Raw genomic sequence first — 17,070 nt, 5'->3', positions numbered from 1 at the left:
TGCAAGATGTTGTTTAAAAATTAAGGTGTTCCTAAAGTTAAGTGGTTTAGGACACCTTACTTACTTCCTTTCTTTAACTTCAGTTAACCTAGCTGTTAAAGCTTTGAGTAAACAGCAGCCCAGTTCTGCTATTGACCAGGGGGCCACATCTAAAGGCCAGGAGGGCCGCATCAGGCCCCCAGGCCACACTTTGAGTATCACTGCCTTGGACCTTCCCAAAATCCCCAGTAATATCTTACTTAGAAACTTGAGGGTAATTCAAAGGGGTGATGTCAGACCTTTTTAAACTCCTAGTCCAACACCTTTACTCCCAGCCACAGGTTGACTGGCTATGTATCGTTTGGCAGACACGTATACAGGTGGAATACGAGAACAAGGACTGGGTCAAGATATTAGACAACCTGGACTATGGGGTGCAGGAGTCTAGAATGAAACTCTGCCTCTTCAAAATACTCAAGGACTGGCTCTGGATGCCAATGAACCTCAATACCGTGAAGCTTTTACATCATTTTTGTGCTGCGGCAACACACAATGCAACATTGTGCATGTGCTTCATGATTGCCCTGACGTGAGGGCATTCTGGGACACTGTGGGATAGATGTCGGGCGACACAGTGATGATCTCATTCCCGCTATTGTGTTGTCTAGTACTGCTGCATAACACCGCAGACTGTCCTTAAACGACCAACCACAAGAGCTGACTCCTCCATACGTGCCTCATGACGGCAAAGCTCTGCATTCTATGTAATTGGAGATCCTCACACTTTCCCATGCATGAGGATTGTCTCAAAGAAATGTTCTAGATGGCTACAGATGAGAAGCTCATTTACAATTTACAGCACAAGACTCAAGTCTTTCTGAATGTTTAGTGACCCTTCTTACGTGCTACTTAATGTCCAAAGCCAGGCCAACTGCCTCCTCACTGCCCCAGCCCTCCTAATGTGGTCCCCACCAACAATCCAACTGTATCTTCCCGGAGGCTTCCATCCATCCCTCCTTGGCTCTCCGCATTGGGGTGCTCTGTGCCCATCCCCATACACTACCTGAGACCCACCCCACTCGGATGGACCACCCCAAACTCTCCTGTGCAGTGTGAGGCGGGAAGTGAACCCCTCCACACCCTCCAGAATAGGGAGATGCTAAGCTTCCCTCGGCCCTTTGTTGCTTCCCCATTTCTATCCGCCATACTTTCCTCCATACCCCATCTCCTAACCTTTGTTCTCCTGTTCTTCATATGATACTGCCTCACACTATGGTATTTGATGTGATCTTCATCCACAGTTCCTGTGTTTGGCCAAAAACCATTCTGTATTCCTTTGCAATTATGGCTTTATTCCTACCATTGTTCTACCTAATGACTGTGAACTCTTAATAGACAATTACAACGGAAATAATTGACACAAGGTTGTGTTTTGTACTAAAATCTATCAGAAAATGCCAGATGTGCATTTTTTGGAATTCTGCATATTTTCGCCAAAATATTTTGAAATGATGTGCAAGAAAGTGCACAAATTAGTAAAACTGGCAAAATAATGAACTAATACTGCCACAAATTGTGCCTCATTACGACACATAGTTTGGATTTTCTTTCTGCATAATTTAGTCAACCCTGCTGCATAGCCATAGGAAGCCAAGGATATGCTCAGATGTGTGTCTCTTCCTCACTGTGCACAGGTTCCTAGGCATAATTCACTCATGAGGCCTTACAAGGTTTACCAAATATGGGGTTATTGGTATTCCCTTTTGGAGGTGGCCTCACCTGGCAGTTTGGGATAAACTGTTCTCATGAGGAGCAGGGTCAGTCTGACTTGCATATGATGAGTCTCTGTGTAGAGTGGTACAGCGGGTTAAAAATAAAGAATTAGAAAGCTCTCAGAGTGATTGCCAGTGGTTTCAACTATTCAACTATTTTCAAGCATCACCTTTTGTGTATTTGATGTATTGACCTACGACGCTAAGGGTATGCTAGAAGTAGATTCCTAGAACACTGTGCCATAATATACAAGCTATACCTCACTGGTGATGCCTAATAAAGCAGCAACCAGTTTGGGGTGGACTGAGTTCCTTTCTGGAGGTGGCTTCATGTGGCAGTTCAGAATGGACTGTTCCCACTTGGAGCAGGCTCAGTCTGATTTGCATAATGCAGGCTTATGTCTAGAGTGGCACAATGGGTAAAACACGATGGGATGGAATGCTATTCAGAGTGATGTAGTAGTGTAGAATATTCACAAGCATTCTACCCAATATCTTTGGTGTGTTTGGTACACAAAAAAAGATATTCCTAATTTCAAGAAGGAACAACAAACAGAAGGTAGGAGAGCTTCTGTTATCTAGCTAATGTCAGTCTCTAGAAGTCGGGAGAAACATTAGCCTTTTCTTCTTTGCCCCTTTATACCTGAGCATTGATGGCAATAATTACAGTAGGCCTGCTTTCTAGTAAGCAGTTTATAGTGCCATTTGTGTCTTTGACAACATTCTCCAAAAGGGCCAAGGGTATGCCAGATGAGGCTTCTTTGCATGCTGTGTGACAGTGCCCAGGCTGACCTCAGTGATGTGGCCTAACAAGACTGAAACTAGTCTGCTTTCCTTGTGTTCCTCACTATAGGGACCTTGTCTTGTCTAGTCTAGTCTAGTCTGGATATTTGTATTGCGCAACATATCACTTCCCGAAGGAGTCTCATGGCAAATGCAGACAGTCCCAGAAAAAAATAAGATAGGTCTAAAATGGAATTTTAACTGAAGAACCATGTTTTCAGTTTCTTTCGAAAACACATGAGTTCGGTAGTCGTTCGTATGTCTAGGGGGAGTTTGTTCCATAAAGATGGCGCCATAAAGGAGAACGATTCAGAAAAGGGGGTGGTGATGAACAGAGTGTCTGAATTAAGCAGACCACTCTTACCCAGTCCAAAGATCAGGGCTTGATCCATCACCGTTATTTAGCTCACTGCCCCATCCCAGCTCAGAACCTGGCTATATGCAAATTAGTTTGTCCCTGGCCCAGTGCATCATGGGAACAGGGCAGACCAAACTACCAAGCCAATTCTTCACCAGAAAGGAGACAAGCTACCGGGGACCGGTTTCTGGCATTTCAGCCTCGTCGGCCCGGCTTGCTTGAATCCTGATGGAGCAGTGAGCAAGGGACTCATGTCTGAGTATACCCTGCCACACCTATAGTGGCCAAAAACGATTCAGAAAAGGGGGTGGTGATGAACAGAGTGTCTGAATTAAGCAGACCACTCTTACCCAGTCCAAAGATCAGGGCTTGATCCATCACCGTTATTTAGCTCACTGCCCCATCCCAGCTCAGAACCTGGCTATATGCAAATTAGTCTGTCCCTGGCCCAGTGCATCATGGGAACAGGGCAGACCAAACTACCAAGCCAATTCTTCTTACCCAGTCCAAAGATCAGGGCTTGATCCATCACCGTTATTTAGCTCACTGCCCCATCCCAGCTCAGAACCTGGCTATATGCAAATTAGTCTGTCCCTGGCCCAGTGCATCATGGGAACAGGGCAGACCAAACTACCAAGCCAATTCTTCACCAGAAAGGAGACAAGCTACCGGGGACCGGTTTCTGGCATTTCAGCCTCGTCGGCCCGGCTTGCTTGAATCCTGATGGAGCAGTGAGCAAGGGCTTGATCACCACTCCCTTTTCTGAATCATTTTGTCCACCATAAGCGTGGAAGGGTATACTCAGATGTGAGTCCCTTGCTCATTGCACCATCAGGATTCAAGCAAGCCGGGCCGACGACGCCTGAAATGGCAGAAACCGGTCCCCGGAAGCTTGTTTCCTTCCCAGTATAAGAATTGGCATGGTAGTTTGGTTTGCCCTGTTCCCATCATGCACTGGGACAGGAACGGACTAATTTGCCTATAGCCAAGTTCTGAGCTGGGATGGTGCAGTGAGCTAAAAAACGGTGATGGATCAAGCCCTGATCTTTGGACTGGGTAAGAGTGGTCTGTTTAATTCAGGCACTCTGTTCATCACCACCCCTGTTTCTGAATCATTTTGTCCACCATAAGCGTGGAAGGGTATACTCAGATGTGAGTCCCTTGCTCATTGCACCATCAGGATTCAAGCTAGCCGGGCCGACGACGCCTGAAATGGCAGAAACCGGTCCCCGGAAGCTTGTTTCCTTCCCAGTATAAGAATTGGCTTGGTAGTTTGGTTTGCCCTGTTCCCATCATGCACTGGGACAGGAACGGACTAATTTGCATATCCCCAAGTTCTGAGCTGGGATGGTGCAGTGAGCTAAAAAACGGTGATGGATCAAGCCCTGATCTTTGGACTGGGTAAGAGTGGTCTGCTTAATTCAGGCACTCTGTTCATCACCACCCCCTTTTCTGAATCATTTTGTCCACCATAAGCGTGGAAGGGTATACTCAGATGTGAGTCCCTTGCTCATTGCACCATCAGGATTCAAGCAAGCCGGGCCGACGACGCATGAAATGGCAGAAACCGGTCCCCGGAAGCTTGTTTCCTTCCCAGTATAAGAATTGGCTTGGTAGTTTGGTTTGCCCTGTTCCCATCATGCACTGGGACAGGAACGGACTAATTTGCATATAGCCAAGTTCTGAGCTGGGATGGTGCAGTGAGCTAAAAAACGGTGATGGATCAAGCCCTGATCTTTGGACTGGGTAAGAGTGGTCTGCTTAATTCAGGCACTCTGTTCATCACCACCCCCTTTTCTGAATCATTTTGTCCACCATAAGCGTGGAAGGGTATACTCAGATGTGAGTCCCTTGCTCATTGCACCATCAGGATTCAAGCAAGCCGGGCCGACAACGCCTGAAATGGCAGAAACCGGTCCCCGGAAGCTTGTTTCCTTTCCAGTATAAGAATTGGCTTGGTAGTTTGGTTTGCCCTGTTCCCATCATGCACTGGGACAGGAACGGACTAATTTGCATATAGCCAAGTTCTGAGCTGGGATGGTGCAGTGAGCTAAAAAACGGTGATGGATCAAGCCCTGATCTTTGGACTGGGTAAGAGTGGTCTGCTTAATTCAGGCACTCTGTTCATCACCACCCCCTTTTCTGAATCATTTTGTCCACCATAAGCGTGGAAGGGTATACTCAGATGTGAGCCCCTTGCTCATTGCACCATCAGGATTCAAGCAAGCCGGGCCGACAACGCCTGAAATGGCAGAAACCGGTCCCCGGAAGCTTGTTTCCTTCCCAGTATAAGAATTGGCTTGGTAGTTTGGTTTGCCCTGTTCCCATCATGCACTGGGACAGGAACGGACTAATTTGCATATAGCCAAGTTCTGAGCTGGGATGGTGCAGTGAGCTAAAAAACGGTGATGGATCAAGCCCTGATCTTTGGACTGGGTAAGAGTGGTCTGCTTAATTCAGGCACTCTGTTCATCACCACCCCCTTTTCTGAATCATTTTGTCCACCATAAGCGTGGAAGGGTATACTCAGATGTGAGTCCCTTGCTCATTGCACCATCAGGATTCAAGCAAGCCGGGCCGACGACGCCTGAAATGGCAGAAACCGGTCCCCGGAAGCTTGTTTCCTTCCCAGTATAAGAATTGGCTTGGTAGTTTGGTTTGCCCTGTTCCCATCATGCACTGGGACAGGAACGGAATAATTTGCATATAGCCAAGTTCTGAGCTGGGATGGTGCAGTGAGCTAAAAAACGGTGATGGATCAAGCCCTGATCTTTGGACTGGGTAAGAGTGGTCTGCTTAATTCAGGCACTCTGTTCATCACCACCCCCTTTTCTGAATCATTTTGTCCACCATAAGCGTGGAAGGGTATACTCAGATGTGAGTCCCTTGCTCATTGCACCATCAGGATTCAAGCATTCCGGGCCGACGACGCCTGAAATGGCAGAAACCGGTCCCCGGAAGCTTGTTTCCTTCCCAGTATAAGAATTGGCTTGGTAGTTTGGTTTGCCCTGTTCCCATCATGCACTGGGACAGGAACGGACTAATTTGCATATAGCCAAGTTCTGAACTGGGATGGTGCAGTGAGCTAAAAAACGTTGATGGATCAAGCCCTGATCTTTGGACTGGGTAAGAGTGGTCTGCTTAATTCAGGCACTCTGTTCATCACCACCCCCTTTTCTGAATCATTTTGTCCACCATAAGCGTGGAAGGGTATACTCAGATGTGAGTCCCTTGCTCATTGCACCATCAGGATTCAAGCAAGCCGGGCCGACGACGCCTGAAATGGCAGAAACCGGTCCCCGGAAGCTTGTTTCCTTCCCAGTATAAGAATTGGCTTGGTAGTTTGGTTTGCCCTGTTCCCATCATGCACTGGGACAGGAACGGACTAATTTGCATATAGCCAAGTTCTGAGCTGGGATGGTGCAATGAGCTAAAAAACAGTGATGGATCAAGCCCTGATCTTTGGACTGGGTAAGAGTGGTCTGCTTAATTCAGGCACTCTGTTCATCACCACCCCCTTTTCTGAATCATTTTGTCCACCATAAGCGTGGAAGGGTATACTCAGATGTGAGTCCCTTGCTCATTGCACCATCAGGATTCAAGCAAGCCGGGCCGACGACGCCTGAAATGGCAGAAACCGGTCCCCGGAAGCTTGTTTCCTTCCCAGTATAAGAATTGGCTTGGTAGTTTGGTTTGCCCTGTTCCCATCATGCACTGGGACAGGAACGGACTAATTTGCATATAGCCAAGTTCTGAGCTGGGATGGTGCAGTGAGCTAAAAAACGGTGATGGATCAAGCCCTGATCTTTGGACTGGGTAAGAGTGGTCTGCTTAATTCAGGCACTCTGTTCATCACCACCCCCTTTTCTGAATCATTTTGTCCACCATAAGCGTGGAAGGGTATACTCAGATGTGAGTCCCTTGCTCATTGCACCATCAGGATTCAAGCAAGCCGGGCCGACGACGCCTGAAATGGCAGAAACCGGTCCCCGGAAGCTTGTTTCCTTCCCAGTATAAGAATTGGCTTGGTAGTTTGGTTTGCCCTGTTCCCTTCATGCACTGGGACAGGAACGGACTAATTTGCATATAGCCAAGTTCTGAGCTGGGATGGTGCAGTGAGCTAAAAAACGGTGATGGATCAAGCCCTGATCTTTGGACTGGGTAAGAGTGGTCTGCTTAATTCAGGCACTCTGTTCATCACCACCCCCTTTTCTGAATCATTTTGTCCACCATAAGCGTGGAAGGGTATACTCAGATGTGAGTCCCTTGCTCATTGCACCATCAGGATTCAAGCAAGCCGGGCCGACGACGCCTGAAATGGCAGAAACCGGTCCCCGGAAGCTTGTTTCCTTCCCAGTATAAGAATTGGCTTGGTAGTTTGGTTTGCCCTGTTCCCATCATGCACTGGGACAGGAACGGACTAATTTGCATATAGCCAAGTTCTGAGCTGGGATGGTGCAGTGAGCTAAAAAACGGTGATGGATCAAGCCCTGATCTTTGGACTGGGTAAGAGTGGTCTGCTTAATTCAGGCACTCTGTTCATCACCACCCCCTTTTCTGAATCATTTTGTCCACCATAAGCGTGGAAGGGTATACTCAGATGTGAGTCCCTTGCTCATTGCACCATCAGGATTCAAGCAAGCCGGGTCGACGACGCCTGAAATGGCAGAAACCGGTCCCCGGAAGCTTGTTTCCTTCCCAGTATAAGAATTGGCTTGGTAGTTTGGTTTGCCCTGTTCCCATCATGCACTGGGACAGGAACGGACTAATTTGCATATAGCCAAGTTCTGAGCTGGGATGGTGCAGTGAGCTAAAAAACGGTGATGGATCAAGCCCTGATCTTTGGACTGGGTAAGAGTGGTCTGCTTAATTCAGGCACTCTGTTCATCACCACCCCCTTTTCTGAGCCATAAAGGAGAAGGCGCGTCCCCCATTTCTAACAGTTACAACTCTTAGTGGAGTAAGTTGTGACTTAGAACTTGAGAACTTGCAGTTTGGGATGGATTGCTCTCATGAGGCGCAGGGTCAGGGCTCATTTGAATTAGGGTGGACCTCTTCTGTTAGGGGTACAGGGCGCGAAAAACAATAGGTTTATATGCTATCCAGGGTGAATGCCAGTGGTTTAAACTATTTGCAAACATTCCTTGCCTCACTTTTTGATGTTAGTATTCCAAGGTATGTCTAGTTGTGGGCCCGGTTCTCGCTGTGCCACAAGATCCAAGCTATATACCCCTGATGAGGTATAACTAGGTTATAACTAGTCTGGGGTACTTGTAGTCCCTCCTGGAGGGGGCCTCCCCTGACAGTTCAGGATGGACCATTCCCATGAGAAGCAAAGTCACTACTGATTTAATTGAGAGACAAGTGTCAAAAGCAATGGGCTAGTATCCTTACCAGAGTGCTGCTCAGTGGTTTAGAGGATTTGCAAGCATTACTTACATCACATTTTCCTTGATTGGTGTACAAAATAAGATATCCATAGAATGAAAAATGAACAGAAATCCATAGGCAAAAGAGCGTCTGCTATCAAGTTAACTTCACTATCTGAGAAGTTGTGATTCCTGACCTATTTCCCAGTAAGACATTTAAACTGCTTTTTTTGTCTCTGACCGAAAATATCATGTGTATTGTGTGGTGCACAGGCCTGTAAACTGTTAGAGGTCAGTCACCGTGGCTTCTCTGTGTCTCTAGGTGTCTCCAGGGATGGATCTCCTCATGCCCTCTTCTGAACATGCTAGGGGAATATAGAATAAACGTTATTACCCATGCGGTTGTCATCATTATCAAATGTTAATATCAGCATCTGATGAAGGCTTTTGGAGTCATGTCCTGTTGAGAGACAAAATCTCTCATGTCTTCCTTATCTGTCAAGTAATTAAGTGAAGACACTGAATGTAATCTACATAGGTACTGATTTATAAAGAAGATATTGGGATGGTGGGAAAACATTGCTGTTATGACTGACAGAATTAGAGGACAGTGGCCTATTTCGTTAAAAGATGCATTTGCTCTCAGTCACATGCCTGTTTGCCTTAATCTTTTTGATTATATCACTGAAAACTGCCCACAACTCATATCAAAGATCATAACCTCTCCTTCTTTCAAAGATCATACCCCTGGGGGGCTTGGATTTGGCGCAGTGCAAGATGGCGGTGTGACTCCGGGGCTCCGTGATCGAGCTCCAGCTGATTAGCATTTCAGACGGACAGAGACCCTTTCTCCACATAAAATGTAGGTTTGGACACCCTACTTTCAACACGCTACACTTTTGCCCGCATTTCCGGCATTTTCCCTTTGTTTTTTGCCGCTTTCTAAAACGCGTTTCTCTTCAAAACGGCTGCCATTTCGAGCGCGTTGCTACTCTGAGCCACGTTTGTTTTATAAATGCTGGGCATGCCCTAATTTCTCTTGTTCTGGATGCGCTTTTCTACAGCCTGCAATCTTTTTGCTTACATTATATTTGAACTGTCTCACTTTTTTGGACCGCTGGCGCACCTTTGAAGCCGCAATGCTATGTTTGGACTTTCTTTTGTGACCCTCCCACTCTCTCAAGTATTTTCTCTTCACATTTTTGGCATGTTTTTAGCCTTTTTTATACGCTCCTCTACCACGCCCTCCTATTTTTGAAGAATATGGAGCACCTTCCATTTTAAGTTAGGTAACCCGATTAAGAGACAATGGGTGTTAACCTATTTAGCTAAGTTACAAACTGACATTGCCCTTCTCCAAGAAACCCATTTATCTGATACTAAAGCTTCAAAGCTTAAAAAAGTTTGGTCAGGCAATGCTTTTTTCTTACCTGGTCCTTGGTAAGAAAAATGGCGTTTTGATTCTTTGTCACTAAAAATGTTGTGTTAATGTTGTTCACCAAGAATCAGATTCTGAGGGTTCTTGGGTTATTATTAGATTATTTATTGATAAGGTACAGTTAGTTATTTTTAATGTTTATGGTCCAGTCTCTGTTGATAAATAATTCTGGACCTCAATTTCTGATAAATTACTTACATTTAATGATGATTACATTATTTTTGGTGGTGATTGTAACCAAAGTCAAGATCATTATATTAGATAGACACTCCACAGTTAAATTTGTCAACACAAAAATGCATTCACAATTTACTTCTACCATACGCCGCAAATCTCTAGTCGAAATTTGGAGATTATGCAATCCTGATCTTAGAGAATACAGTTTTTACTCACTCTCACATCATTCCCAGTCTCGTATAGATTATTTATTTTTAAGTAAATCCTTAACCCAACACGTTATCCAATCTGAGATGGGTTCCATTCTAATATCAGATCACGCCCCAGTATGGGCTGATTTTGACTTATTGCCCTTAGTCCCTGGTTCTGGTCGATGGCAGTTTAATAATTCTTTACTTGCAGATCGTGATTTTTACAAATTAGTTCTTTTGCCTCTGAATTTTTTGTTCTTAATACGACTCCAGACTCCTCTCCTGCACTGATTTGGGATTCCTTTAAGGCCGCCGCTCGGGTTTTCATAATTAATTTTGTATCCCGAAAGAAAAAGGGTCTTGGGAAACACCTCCTCATGAAAATTAAACAATTGGAATATGCTTATTACCACTCACCTACTGAGTCTTACCTACAAAATCTTCTTGAGGCCAAACTTACCTTTAATCGCTTATCTACCGAAGCCGCTTCCTCCTTCCGTTTGAAATGCAGCTCTCGCTACCACAGGGGTCAAAACAAGATGGGAATGCTTTTGGCTATTTGCTTAAAAATAAGGCAGTTCGTCAGGATTGTCCCCTTTCACCATTATTGTTTATAGTAGCACTGGAGCCTTTTCTCACAAAAATTAGGCAGGATACTCAAACCTGTGGTTTTCAACTTGGTCCTCAGCAAGTTAAAATTTCTGTCTATGCAGATGATATCCTTTCATACTGTTCTAACCCGGATATCACTCTCCCTCCTTTCTTACGGCACATTGATATTGTACACACGGGTTTCTCCTGGCAACCTCCTAGGATAAAATATTTAGGCCTATGGTTTTCCTCAAGTATTTCAGAAACTTTAAAAACTGAATTTTACTTCTACCACTAAAACATTGTACAACTCCATTAGATGGTGGCATCCCTTTTTTCTTTCTTGGTGGGGTAGATTAGACTCAATTAAGATGATGTTCACTCCTTTAGTTCTTTATTCCCTCTACATGATTCCTGTACATATTCCCAGATATTACTTTAAGAAACTTGACTCACTCTTAGTGAAATTTCTTTGGAATAATAAACGCCCCCGTATAGACTTGTCCATGCTTAAAAAGGATAAACTTAATGGTGGTCTTAAATTCCCTAATTTTAAATCTTACCAGTACGCTTTTTCCCTTAAACAAGCTTCTCGTTGGCTTTCCCCCACTTTATCTACATACCCTCAAGTGTGGCTAACCCTCGAAAAACTTCTCATTTCTCCTTTTGACTTTCCAGAAACCCTTGCTTGTACCCACAATTTTTCTTCTTTACGGCCTTCCATTATTACTTATACTTGTAAACTCTTATCTCCTCTCTTACCATCTTCCTATCCTTCTATCACTTCATTATCTAAAGAACCCATCTGGCAAACCAAATCTTTACGAATCGAAAGTCGTCTCTTTTATTGGAAATCTTGGCATTTCAAAGGTCTGGTCTGGATTTCCCAACTCCTTTAGAATCAATCCCCTTTATCCTTTCCCGCACTCCAATCCCAATTCTCTCTCCCTAATGCCTTTAAAGCTCACAATAATCTTTTACTTCCCTCTCTTAACCAATATCACCTTCTTCTCCCTCCTATTTCTACTCCTCCTTCAACATGTCATACACTTTTCCCCCCATTAGATTCCTCCCCTTCAGCATCCTCTATCTATAAGTGTTTGCTACCCAACATTGAATGACAGAAATCAAAGACTGAGTTGGCTTGGGAACAGGATGTCCTACAATGCTGGTCAACCTCCTTCTGGGACAGGTTATGGCTTAAAATTCACAAAACCTCATGAGCCGCTGGCACCACTCAAACCCTTTATTTTATTTATCAGAGTCTCCTGCTCTCTCCTGCGAAATTGGCTTATTTTTCCTTTACTACCCCCATCTACCTGCTGGTCCTGTCAGTCTCCCCCCGCTAATTTGAAACACATGTTATTCGATTGCCCTCCTATTTCTCAATTCTGGCACTCTGTCTGGTCCCAAATAAATAAGGTTTTTTGGTATATTGATTTTCAAGCAACTGGATAGGCACATTACAGACTTAAAAGAAACCCATAATCCCTCAATTTGGTTCCCTCCCCTGCCCTGGAACCCCCCAACCACCCCACAGCATTGAAGACCATTGAATGAGCTTGTGATAAGACAAATGGCAAGGGCGGCCAAGTAAGCTGAGGGCCCCTTCTAGAAAGGCAGTATGCAAGTCCCAGTTTAACAAAAATACCCAACTAACTCATCCCCAATTTCCAATCCCCCCTCCCCGAACCAGTGTGCTATGTCTGTATCTTAACAGGTTAGTGTGTCAGAGGCCTGTGGCCAGCTATGCCTCAGGAGGCCCCTGTTGTTTGCGAAGTATCAGTGAGACGAAGAAGCGGAAGGTATATTGGGCATGTTATTTCATTGAATTGTAATGCTAGCAGTGATAATATAGGGCGCCTTGTAGTGGATAATGAGGTGGCTGAATGCATAATGTTAGCTTGTAGGTTCTCCGTTCCAATGATGTACCATGTCTTTTGCAGCCAACCCATGTGTGATGGACGAGTCTGTGTGTCCCACAGAGAGAGAATGTGTTGGACAGCCGCTCCCAATGCCAGTCCCATCTGTTTCCCCCTAACTGACTTTAGTGGAAATGTAAGCGCGGTGGGGAGCCTCAGTAGAGTGATGGCAGGGAAGTGCGGTATTTCAGTCTCGAATTGTTTGTCTATGTCAGTAAGGACATCTTTCCAATATCCTGCCACCTCCTTACAGTCCCGCAGTATATGAGTTAGTGTACCCTCCTGGTCACAAACCCTCTAGCACGTTGTTCTACAGTCCTGGTTACCGTTGTGTAGTCTGACAGGTGTTAGGTACCGGTAGGTTACTACCTTGACCGCTGCTTCTCTGCTTGCTGTATTTCTGGCTGTGTGGTTTGCCCTATAATAGATGTCTTGCCATTCCTTAGCAGAGAGGGCTCTTCCGAGCTTTCTCTCCCAACTTCGCTGCCAGGCCGAGGGCCCCGGGGGAGCTGGGGGCTGTAACATATTATGGAGTTCGGAAATCATCTTTTGGTCTGAGTGTTTGGTTAGCAGCCATTTCTCATAGGCCGTTAGTTTCCTACCTACCGACGGGCGCATATCCGGGTGCCTTAGCCAATGTCGGATTTGGAAGTTTTGGAACAGTTTCGAGTCCTCAATGTCATAGAATGTGACAAGTCTGAGAACTTCAGGAACCCTTCTAGGTCAAATAGTTGTCCTGCTGATTTGCACTTGAGGCCCACCGTTTGGGAAATGCTCGCCCCTCCAGCCCAGGTGGAAATTTGGGATTGTCAAAAAGGGGCCTTAGTGGTGAGGGGAAAGAGGTGAGCCCCCGCTTGACTGCTACTGTGTCCTAGCTCCAAATACAGTGCGTGTTATTGGGGAGCCGTTTAGGTTCATCGGCCTATCTGGTCATCTCAGGAAGGGCACCTTCCAAAAGTGCATTTGTGCCAGCGCCGTGTCCTGGAACAGCCACCGTTTTTCAGACTCGGGCCTGCTCCATTCTACCAAGTATCTGAGTTGCGCTTCCCGGAAGTAGCTCAAAATGTTTGGAACCCCCAGCCCACCCTCCTCAGGGGGTCGATAGGATAGATCTCTGCGCATTCTTGGCCGTTTCCTGGCCCATATAAAGTGTTGCACTGCCCCTTGTAGCTTGTGAAGCGTTCCTGTCGGAGGCCTCACTGAGATGGTCTGAAAAATATATAATGCTTTGGGTAATATGGACATTTTCACTGCAACTATGCGGCCGAGGAGTGATAGAGGTTTCTTCTGCCACCGGCGCAGGTCTCCTTGTATTTGGGAGTTGAGATGAGTGTAATTTTGAGTGACTGTCTGTTCAGTAGAAGGGGCCAGGACCATCCCAACGTAGGGGATCGACACTTGGGGATGGAGATCTCTGTAATCCTTGACTGCTTCCCCTGTCCTATTCTCATTTAGACCTAGCGGCAAGATCATCGATTTCCCCATGTTGATTTTAAAATCAGAAACGCTACCGAATGCATTCAACTCCAGCAGGAAGGCTGGCACTGAGCACTTGAGTGTTTCAAGAGTTGCCAGAATGTCGTCTGCGTACAGACTGAGTGTGTGTCTTTCTCCTCCGAAGGGGATCCCAAGGTTATCTTGTATCCTTTGCGCAAGGGGTTCCACGTATAGAGCGAAAAGGAGGGGTGACAGTGGGCACCCCTGCCTTGTGCCCCTCGAATGTCGAAGGGTTGTGAGCTGGTCCCATTGACCTGGATTGTCGCCTTGGGTTGATCGTAGCAATTTGCAACCCAGGCCCTAAACCGGTCTCCAATGCCAAAATGTGCCAGTGTTTTATCTAAAAAAAAAACAATCTACCCTGTCGAATGCCTTTTCGGCGTCTAGTGACAGCAGTACTTCATCCATCCTAGTGCGGTGGGCTGTATCAATTAAGTGCATGAGGCATTTGGTGTTATCGCTGCATTGCCTATTCGGTATAAAGCCAAATTGGTCAGGCTCGATAATGCCAGGCAAACATGGTTGTGTCGGGCTGCAAGGATTCCTGTAAAAAGTTTCAGGTCTAGGTTGAGTAGAGAAATCGGCCAGTACGAGGCGCCTAGGTTGGTGTCTTTTCTAGGTTTAGGCAAGACAATATCCGCCTCAAGCATATCTGAAGGGATTGAACCGGGCCCCTGAAAGTAATTAAAAAGGCGAGCTAAAATCGGAGCTATGAGTGGGTAGAATGTTTCATAAAATCCGGCCGAAAAGACGTCCGGCCCAGGTGATTTTAGAAGTTTAAGGCACGAAATCGCACCTATCACTTCCTTAATCCTAATAGGTGTGTCCATAGCCTCGGCTCCCGCTTTGTTTAGAGCTGTCATCGCAGCTCTCCAGAGATGGGCCTCCCTGTCCTTGTCTAGGTGCGGATCCTTGATATAGAGCGAGGCGTAAAAAGTCCCGCAGGGCAGCAGCTATCAAACCATCGTGCTCCACCATCATTCCCTCTGCATTATGGAGGACTGCAATTTTAGAGCGCTGGGCGCGGCCTCTAAGTTTGCTCACTAGAAGACGTCCTGTTTTATCTCCTCCTATGTAGTATGCGTGTTTAAGCCGCATGGGCGCATATTCAGCTATGCCTAGGTGTAGGCTTGCCAGCTGTGTACTGGCCGCTTTCAATTGGCGTCATACCCTAGAGGCTTCCGTGCGACTATGCACTCTCTCCAATTCCACCACATTTGCCGTAAGTCCCTTTTTTCCTTCCGTTCTCGAGCTTCGGCAGCAGAGATAGCTTTCAATTCACCACTCACTACCGCTTAAGGGCCCCCCATATTGCTGTCATGGGTGTGTTTGTATTGTCGTTAGTTGTGAGATAGTTAGTGATGCATTTGTGTAATTGTTGAGAAACCCCCTCTTGTTGAAGTGATGGTCACTGTCACAGCGTCGTGGTCGGAGAGCACTGCCGGGGTGATGTCCACCGTGCTGACGTTCTCTTTGATCTCGAATGACCCAATAAAGTGGTCTAGTCTAGCATAAGTGTGGTGCACGTGTGAGTAAAAGGAGTACAGCGTGTTCTAGGGGTGAGCCTCCCGCTATAGGTCCACTAACCCCCGGCTTCTCAGCCACTCCTTCCCATCTTTAGATATGGCTCCCGTGGAGCCATAGTGCTGGCCTGACCTATCTTCCTCCGGATCCATAACTACGTTGAAATCACCTCCCACCAAAATCTACCTATCTTGGGGGCTAAGTACCTCGGATAAGGCTCCCTTAAGGAAGGACTCTTGACCTGAATTGGGGGCGTAGAGGGATCCCACCACCATGGAGGTTCACCTTGTATGCCAGCAGCCTGCCTTTGATCTCTGCCATCTTGTCGCCCCTCTGCCCTGGAAGTACCTTGCAAACAATATAGCTACCCCCAACTTTTTATCTGTTGTTGAGGAGTAGAATTGCTGGGGAAATGCCCGGGACTTCATTCTGTACCAGTCTCTGGAAAGTAAGTGTGTTTCTTGTAGTAGGCACACCGATGCCCCTGACTTCTATAAATAGGGCAAGATAGCTTGCCTTTTAACGGGATTATTTAACCCCTTCACATTAAGGGTGATAACCTGGAGAGGTCTCGACATATCGTCATCGTGAGTATGGACTGCGGTGTCAGTAGGAGTCTGCCTTTACCTTTGGTATGCCTGTGCCCCAGAGCTGATCTACTCTCCCGCAGTGTTGCTGGCCTCCAGACATGCCCCTTCCCCTGTAGCACACCTGTTCCCCTCCCCGAACCCCAACAACCTTCTCTCAAACTTTCAGGGCTGTATACTCCCTGTAGGTATATTTGTCTAAAGCTCGCTTACCTGTCTCTCACATCCCTCTCTTTCTCCTGTACGATCCCTTCAGCTCCCCTACCTCCCAATTCCCCCCTCTCCCTCCCAAACCCCAACTGAACATACCCAACATTTTACGATTGTCCAATGCCCGACATCCAAGGCCGTGAGCATGTGGTAATGGAAGATTAGGGTAACTGTGTAGCCCAACTGACCCGGATCCCCCCGCCTCCCCCAGCCAGCTGTAGTTTGGTGTTTGTAAATCCCCATGTGCTGCTTAGATTTTCTTGGGAGATGTGGTGTCCGGTGACACCGCTTCCAGGGCCAATGCCCTTTCATGCGACATATCTGGCCTCGATTCATCGGCAGGTGAGCGCCTGCGGCCCACTCTCTGCCATTCTCCCCCCATGATCGTTGTATAGGGCAAGGGGAAGCTTCCGGGCTACGGTGTGCCAGCCCCAGAAGCTCACAAGTCTCTTGGAGAGATTGCATCTGGTGTAATTTGCCATTCCATTTAGAGATCAATCTGAAGGGGTGGCCCCAAGAATATAGCACTGCTTTGTCCTTCAAGAAGGTGGCCACTTCCTTGAATGATTTTCACTTCCGTAGAGTGATGGAGGCTTGGTGCTGAAAGAGGGCAATGGAGTGTCATTGGTATTTGAGGGGTTGTTTCAGTCTTGCCTCTCGTAATATGCGCTC

This window comes from Lissotriton helveticus, chromosome 9 (assembly GCF_964261635.1).
Source record: "Lissotriton helveticus chromosome 9, aLisHel1.1, whole genome shotgun sequence".
NCBI classification, from domain to species: domain Eukaryota; kingdom Metazoa; phylum Chordata; class Amphibia; order Caudata; family Salamandridae; genus Lissotriton; species Lissotriton helveticus.
This window is presented reverse-complemented; position numbering follows the sequence as displayed.